Source organism: Eleutherodactylus coqui, chromosome 13 (genome assembly GCF_035609145.1).
Source record: "Eleutherodactylus coqui strain aEleCoq1 chromosome 13, aEleCoq1.hap1, whole genome shotgun sequence".
NCBI classification, from domain to species: Eukaryota; Metazoa; Chordata; class Amphibia; order Anura; family Eleutherodactylidae; genus Eleutherodactylus; species Eleutherodactylus coqui.
This window is the reverse complement of record NC_089849.1, coordinates 71,655,781-71,664,422: the sequence shown is the minus strand read 5'-3', so window position 1 is coordinate 71,664,422 and position 8,642 is coordinate 71,655,781. Positions and strand designations below refer to the sequence as shown.

At 46.7% G+C, this 8,642-nt stretch overlaps 1 long non-coding RNA gene across 1 annotated transcript; it reads left to right on the top strand.

The window, feature by feature from the left end:
• The first annotated feature begins 667 nt into the window (after positions 1 to 667).
• On the top strand, positions 668 to 7,467 carry LOC136587688 (uncharacterized). Its single transcript, XR_010787483.1, has 4 exons — positions 668 to 723; positions 3,193 to 3,294; positions 5,706 to 5,807; positions 7,203 to 7,467. It is a non-coding gene; the product is annotated as an uncharacterized lncRNA (long non-coding RNA).
• Positions 7,468 to 8,642: the final 1,175 nt, after the last annotated feature.

The window sequence follows — 8,642 nt, the reverse complement described above, 5'->3', positions numbered from 1 at the left end:
GATGTGACTGAAAATATGCAACTCTAGCATTGTGTTGGTACAGTTGTATTATGTCTCCACCAGACGTTAGCGGTGGTGACATAATACAGCACTGTTGACATACAGTAACGACCCCAGCTTCTGATTGGCTGGGAGCGTGTGAAGCATGAGGAGAGGCAGCAGCAGGAGCAGAGCTGCTGGCATCAGTGGCAGGAGAGCCACAGGTCGTAGCAGCGTCTGCATTGAATTTTCCAGGGTTAGGGTTATATATAATGTAAGCCTAACAAGAAAACGAACCCTAACCCACCGGGACAGGCAAAAATCAATGCCGACGCTGCTGCTAGGAGCGTTGAGAAATCCGCCAATCGGGAGCTAGGAGCATGACGGGCGTTATTCCTGTCAAATCCCTAGTGCACGGTGGTGTCAAGCTACAACAGTACCCATTGTGTTTTGTTTTTTTTACAGCGTTCACTTATGCCGGTCTCACATGACTGGATTTGGATTGTGGAATTTGCAATCGTCACCTGTGCAGGCGATCCGCGGTATCCCATATCCATTGCAAGAATAGAGCATTCGCACGTCCGCTCACATGAACCGACCTCAATTGCGATTTCCAGTCGCAGAAATAAAATCGCAGCATGTTCTATTCCATTCGATTACACACGGACAGCTTCCATTGAAGTCAATGGAAGCTGTCAGACATTGCGGATAGGTCATCGCCTAGCAACGGCCTGGAAAAAAAAGGTTTGAAAAAAAATTCCACTGTGCATGTCTAACGGCGAGCCACCGGGGCCATCTGTGGTACAGATTTAAACAGAGCCGGATTCGGCTGTGGGCTCCTGCATGCAGAATCCGACCCGTCAGCGTGAGGCTGGCCTTACCAGGATACATCATGCAATATGTTACAATGTTGTTTCTATTGGATTGTTTATGAGGGATTTTTGAACTGCAAATATGTTTTTTTATAGTTTTTAAAATATTATTAAAGTTGATGTTAGGCGGTTTTTTCTATTGATGACCAATGCCCAAAGTTTTCCTTTAATTCTACATTATCCTTTTTAGTTCCACTAGGGGACTTGAACATGTGATCGTTTGATCACTCATACAATATACTGTACTACTTCTACATTCGGGTGATGGAGGGCCTTCTGGCTAATGGCTTAGATGCCACAATCAGCATTGACCGCAGCATCTAAGTGGTTAAACAGCTGAGATGGAAGCAAACTCCAATTCTGGACAGGTATCAGCGCAGACTCGGCTCCTCGGCCCTTTCAGTACCCTACTTGTGACCAATGATCTACATTATTGATTGCTAGGGGGGTTTAAAAAGTTTTTTAAAAACTTGCAAAAGTGATCAAACCTACAGAGAACCACACCTGTTCTGTGTCCCAGTGATCTGGCAGTCGCTGCGCGCTGGCTCCAGTGATGTTTCCTACCGCTCATGACCGCCATAGCTCCATGCTTGGCGATGACCATAGTAAATCTTGTGACCGCTACGGCCACTGACTGGCGACAATGGTCACATGCTGCTTACTATCACCATAGACTGAGATAGCCGTCAGAGCTTCAGCGCTGGCAGGAAACACGTAATGGGAACTTCGCTATATGTTCTATCACTTTTGCGGATAATGCCTGTAAAATCTGCAGAACGGTTTCCGCACCACACCCGCCTTTAAATGTTCCACAGATCCCTGAAGGTGTGAACATAGGGTTTGTTTATAGTCTGTAACCATGGAGACACATGAGTTCCGTGTAGGAGCTGCAGTAGGATATTTGCAAAACCTCATTTTGTTCTGTATGCATTAGCGCAGTCGTTTTAGAGGGGCTTCCTGCCTGGAACATTGATGGGGGGTCTGACTGCTGAGACTTTCTGTGATCCTGAAAAATAAAAGTTTTTTTCCCCTGAAACATCAATTCCTGACCAGGACTTGTGTACACGTTGCAGAATCCACATTCACCTGAATTGGGTGTTGTTGCACTCCATGATACAGTACCGCGCCGTTATCAGATGATATGACAACCATGCCAGTTAGCGGGTGAGGCAGTGTGCCAGTGACAACTGTTCCTGCCATGAGAAGTGACTGTCCTGGCTCTGGAGTAGGTATAGTATGTGTTAAATCTTCCTGTGATGGAGAAGGGAAGGTATAACGGTATTAGTGTAGCTTGACGCCACCAGAAGCTAGGGGTTTGACAGGGGGAACGCCCCTCTCACACCTCCAGCTCCTGATAGGGTCAAGACACAAAGGTCTTTGACGGTCCTAAAGTCGGTGAATGTGAGCCATACGATGTGGAATGTCAGTGAACAGACCTGCACAGCTACAGCCCTGTGTCCCTGTTCCGCCGCTGTGGGGTCCCAGCTGTCCTTCTCGTGCACCTGGAGGTGTCAGCAGGCTGTAACCAACATTTCCCCAGCGCAGTTGGATCCCTGACATGGGCTAGCAGCTCTTCTGCCAGTGCTGCAGTAAGATAGTGTCCCCCGCGGCTCTACGCTCCCTGCTGTTCTGATCCAGTGTACTGGGGAGGCATGGAGTGTATGGCGCCTCCGTGCTGCTGTATGTGTGCAGGGCCAGTGTGAGTTACAGGCGGGGCCGGCGGTGTGTCCACCCTGCTGCCCTGCGGAAGGTCACACATACCTGGGGGAGTGGAATGGAGCTGAATGTGCGCCGCTGCCCGCAAACTGCCTCCACAACACAGTCTCTTCAGTGACTGTTGGCAAAGGCACTAACCGCTGCAGAAGTCAGCGGGGTGCTGCCTTCGGCTCCGGCGACGGGGAAAGGCTGCCTGGCAAGCAGCACAGGTCCAGGCCTCTGTCCTGTACTACACCACTTCGTGCTCCAGCATTACATCAGTGGCTTTCCAGGACCTTCAAGCAACATAGATCTGCAGCCAATCGGGTTGAGGGGGCATCACCCCCTGTCAATCTTGACTCCACCAGGAGTTCCTGGTGGCGTCAAGATACACTAATACCAGGTATAACACCCTGCCAAACTGTTTGGGACCCGCCAGACTCCATGTATTAGTATGGATGCAACGAGCACCTAATAACCCCAAGTAACATGACAACATGCATCTTGGCTCAGCATCTTGCCCAGGCCTGGGTACTGCGTAAATCCCGCACAGAGCAGTTATAATATAGCTCCAAAATAAGAAAGAAGGAAGTATCAATAGAAATTCCTGTCTACGTCATTCAATTTCTCAATCTGTGTGTTTTAGGGGACGGTCCTAGCATTTTCCAGAAAGAACTGTCTGTATATATTAGGGGAAGTGAGAAGCAAGAATTACACATTTATACAAGGAGGTTCCAGGATACGACTGGTGAGTAGCAGGACAGTTCATCCGAACTGCTGAACCAAACTAAATGGTATATACTAAATATCATTGCAGCGTAGAATGACTGCACTGACAACCTACCATCTGGGCTGTGGGCTTCATCTTTTTATTATCTTTGGCTTCTTTTGATCTAATTTGCGGAATAGTGTGTTACTGAATGACTCCATTCTTCCCTTTGTTGCAAACTACTGAACAAGAATAGCAACTACTATCTAGGTGGCTAAAGATAGGTAGAACTTGCCAAAGAGGGGAAAAGAAATTAGAAAGGACCAGGAGAGAAAAGACAAAGAATTGTACTTAAATGTGTCTGATCGTTAGAATATATGAGTTAGATACAGGATAGCACTCCTCAGTCCCATCCTTTAACTCAGGGGTCCCCAACTCCACCCCTCAGGGACCACCAACAGGTCATGATTTCAGGATATCCTATGGTAAGAACAGTCTGAGGACTGACAATAATTCCATCACCTGTGCAACACTGAGGAAATCCTGAAAACATGACCTGTTGGGGGTCCCTGAGGACTGGAGTTGGGGAACACTGCTTTAACTGGAGAGAGAGAGATCCACTGAGGAGAGACGGCACCGGTCAATTGGCTATCTCTTCCTCGTGAATTACACAAGCAGATTGGGATATGTCTTGTATCCTCCTCTGGTCCTCATGAGAGGTTGACACTTTTATGTGATAATACTAGCCATCATCTGTACATTAGATCATCTGAGGCTATCTGAGTCCCTGAAGAACTTACCTCAAGTGAAACGCGTAGGCCTGACACATTGTCCACCTGTTCTATACATTTGTTTCTGAGGAAGACATTGATAGCACTCTAATGTGTTAAGTGTTGCCTGTAGAGATGAGCGAGCACGCTCGTTTAAGGCTGATGCTCAAGGGAGCATCGGTCTTTTCGAGTAACTGCTTACTCATCCGAGCACCATGCAGGGGGGCTGCGGGGAAGGGGGGAGAGAGATCTCTATCAGCTTGTAGGGTGGGGGGGACCCCAGGCATATGTAGGCTAGGGGCGATCACCACCCTTAGGACTACCCTACCAGATGATTTTCTTCAGGAGGAGGCTTTGTCAACCCCTCTTTGAAGTTTCCCAAAGCACCTCTGTCAGCCCTTCGGCGCCGCCATTACACAATTACTCAGTTCTGCTACTCTATTTCTATTATAACCTTAGTTCTGGCACTGTACTGATATACTGAGCTTGATTCTCATGCTGTATTTATTTATTGAGCTTGGTTCTGGTGCTGTATGTATGTTATAAGCTTGGTGCTAGTCTTGTATATATGTTATAGACCTGGTTCTGGTGCTGTATTCACTGATGTGGCAATGCTGCTAGTTTTCTGCTTTCTGCACAAGCAGAGTGCTTATCAGTGCAATTTACAGGATATTGTTTTTTTCTTACGATGGGGAGCAACAATAAGCATTCTGGACAGGGAGCTATCTAACGTAAGGCCGGCACTGGTCATAGTATGGACAAAAAGTGAAAAATATAGTGAACCTGTTCATAGCATGCCCTATCTACTCATTTCAGTGGCTCCAGTCAGATAGCTTTTGGCTAGGGAATAACTTTATTTTGTGGAACAGCCCATTTAGGTGTACAACAAAGGTTGCTGCCTCTCCAGTTTCAGGGAGGAATTCTTTGGGCCCCCTAGATCAAATGATTCTGAGTGTTCGGCCCCCTCTATATAGATCATGCGCACCCCAACGTTTAACTTTATTATAAACACAGAACATATCATCAAAATGGTGTAACAGATTATTTGTATATCAACCCATGAACAATAATAGACCTAGTGACTGGCTCCAAATAGGGTTGTCTTCTGATGGATCTTTGGGGCCCATTATTCTGTCAGAGACGGAGCCCACTGTAAAATCCTATGGTGCTTTTGTGCACTAGTCAAGCTATGTGTTACGTTCGTCCTGCATTGTTAACAAAACCCTGAGATGACTTGGTACTGGAGCAGTCAGAACCGCCATGTTTGCTTGCTACACAGGTGACTAGACGCAGGAGTAGACAGACACAAGAGGTAGTGATCATAGCAGGGCGCTCTGAACCCCTCCGACAGAACCCATCCTGTAACGGAGCACCCGTCCAGAAAGGGACGACCCCCACTACTTCAATGAGGACAGGTCCAAGGTCAGAGAGGAAGCAGAGTACAGTAAACCAGGGAAAAACAGAGACTAACAATAAATAAAAGATGAGAACACAGAATGCAAGACAAACAGAAACAGATATGAGTTCCCTTTAAGAGGCAGATATAGTCGGAATAATTGTCCAAAATGACTCCTTTATTGGACTTAGAACAGTTATTATATAGCTCCAAAATAAGAAAGAAGGAAGTATCAATAGAAATTCCTGTCTACGTCATTTAATTTCTCAATCTGTGTGTTTTAGGGGACGGTACTTGGATTTTCCAGAAAGAACTCTCTGTAAATATTAGGGGAAGTGAGAAGCAAGAATTACGCATTTATACAATGAGGTTCCAGAATACGACGGGTGAGTAGCAGGACAGTTCACCCGAACTGCTGAACTAAACTAAATGGTATATACAAAATATCATTGCAACGTAAAATGTATCTTGATATCTATGTATACAAATTGTAATCATGGCTGGCCTTAGCTATGTGCGACCCTTGCAGTCACAAACAGCATTGGCTACCAGCTTGTAGGGAGAGGGAGGGGGGGGGGGGCGCTCTGAGTCAAAAAGATGGGCCGTGCTGGCCTTTTCCTGGCTGTAGCATGTTGACTGACAGCAATCTCCCTATACACAAAAGAGGAGAGTGCTGTCAGTCAACCTGCTTCGGGTGGAGAGAGGCTGGCATGGAGCAACTCTTTGACTCAGGGCTCAGTTTCGAGTCAAACTTCAAAGTGTGCTTATCCTGAAACGCTACAATGTTTCAGAATAACACATAAATGGGGGCAAAGAGCATACCTGTCCTGGGTTCATGCTGCCTGTGGTTTACCAGCTATTTTTTCTATATTTAAGAAGGTCCAGTACAATGGCATTATTGTATCTTGACGCCACCGCAAGTACTGCTGGAGCCAAGATAGAGGGTGTTTGACAGGTGGTTGACGCCCCCTGTTGGTGATTGGCTGGCCACCTGTCTCCCCGTCCTCTGGCTCACAGGTCCTTTAGGCGGCCTCCCTGCAGCGCAGAACCTGATGGCCTCCGCTCCCTTGCAGCGGTCAGCGGTGACTGTCGCTGGCAGTGGCGTCGTAGGCCCTCCGTTCCCAGTACCTGGTCCGCGGTGGAGGAAGGTGACAGGTGGCAGTCGGCATTTCTCAGCGCTGCCTGTGCAGGAAGGGCAGAGTCGGCGGTCGGCAGTGGTGAGCACTGCTGTGCCACATCTGACAGCCGGCGGACTACACTTAGGAGCGGCCTTGAGCGGTGGTGGGGACGGGAGCACAGTGTGATGAGCAGAGCTTGTTGCCAGCCACGTCGCTGGCTGTGCTGGGCGGGAAGGCTCAGTGTAATTAGCGGAGCTTGTTGCCACCAGCAGTGTCGGGGGTGCATTTTTGCCGAGGCTGCAGGGTTAGGGATTACTTTGCCTGTTAGCCTTACAGTTTTGCCTGTTACCGCTGTAACATGAAAGCATTAACAGCTAATACAGTAAGACTAACACAAACCCCAATCCCTAACCCTAACCCTGCAGCCCCAGCAGAAAGCTATCTGGACGCTGCTTCTAAGACCTTCTTCAATGTAGCCTATCGGGAGCTAGATGTGTGACAGGAGCATTCCTACTTCAATGCCCTGTTAAACCCTTAGCTTCCGGTGACGTCAAGATACAATAATACCCGATACAATATGGTTTCCTCCGTACCATTTGCTATTCTTTTTCCATGTTTTTATCTCTCTGCTAATGAATCACTTTTTACATTTCTAATTTTCAGAGTGTTCGGATGACCATTCAGAGTTGGTCATCTACTTCCATGGGTAGACCTTCTCCTTGTGGATGCCAGACTGTGAAGACCAGGACAAGGATGTTTTCGTAGACAGTGGAGAATGGACTTCGGCTCAGTGTGTGGTGCCAGCCTCATGCTTAGCCATCATGGTTGGGAATGTGTCATCCTTACACTCCCGTGAAAATCAACAGGATTATAGATGTTATTTCTAAAACCTGTGTGTCTTCTGATCAATAAATGATTATTTACTTTATTTTGAGCAGATCATATTTATGAGACATGGTCACTATGGCTTCCAGGCTTCAAAATCAAATGGCCTAAATTTTATTTCAACACCTTTACGGGCGTATCCCAGTTACAGAAAGTTATGGGATATCGCTAGGATAGGCGCTCAAGTTTTTGATCAGTGAGCCTCCATTGACCAGAAACGCCCACTGATCTTGAGATTGATGACTATATGCTGTCTTTGTGTATTACACAATTAACCCATTTAGGACCATGCGTGGTAAATATACGGCGCCTGGTCCCGGGCTTAAAGCACCGCCGATAGTAAAATTACGGCGGCGCTTTAAGCCTCCTGCTCTGCAATCAATCAGAGGCAGGAACGGGTTATCAGCTGTAAGTGACAGCTGATAACCCAGAGGAGAAGGCAGGAGAGATTTTTAACCCTTCCTGCCTTTCCTTCCCCGAAAGGCAATGAACACTGTGCACTAGAAAGTGAAAGCAGAACTGTAGCTTTCACTACAGGATCGGGGGGGGGGGGAGGGGGGGGGGGAGCATGTGACCACCGAGGTTCCCTGCTACAGCAGAGCTGGAGGGTCAGACTAGACCCTCTCCAGCTCTGCCAGTGACTAATGTCACCGCAGGGGTTGCTTTCCCCTGTAACTGGGGCTCCTATGGGTGCGGCTCCTTTGGATGCCCCAGCTACAGTGGAAAAAAAAAAAGAATGTCCCCCAGAGGTCTTATATGACATTATGGGGGACATAGATAGTAAAAACCATGATTACATACATAAGTAAGACAAAACAACAGAATAAACACAACAATATATACATAAGAAAGAAAATAACACAAAGCAGATGCCAACAAAAACCGTCGCCGTATGCGCCCTGTAAACCAAAAGCATACATACTATATATCAAAACGTCCGAAACAAATAGAGGAACTCGTTACTGTACTTTATTTTAGCATAAATATACTAAATAAAAAAATAACTATAAATGTTAAAAAAATCATTTTTTTTAGCATTTTACCCCCAATAAAACTAAAAAACGGGGGGAAAAAAAGTCAGTGAAAAAGATATTTTAAAAATCGCCCTATATGTCACGGAAAAAAAACACTGTAAAAATAATTTTGGTACCTAAAGAAAACAAAACAGGGCAGTAAAACCGCCACATGGGTTAAATCCCTAAAAAGTGTTTGGTCCTT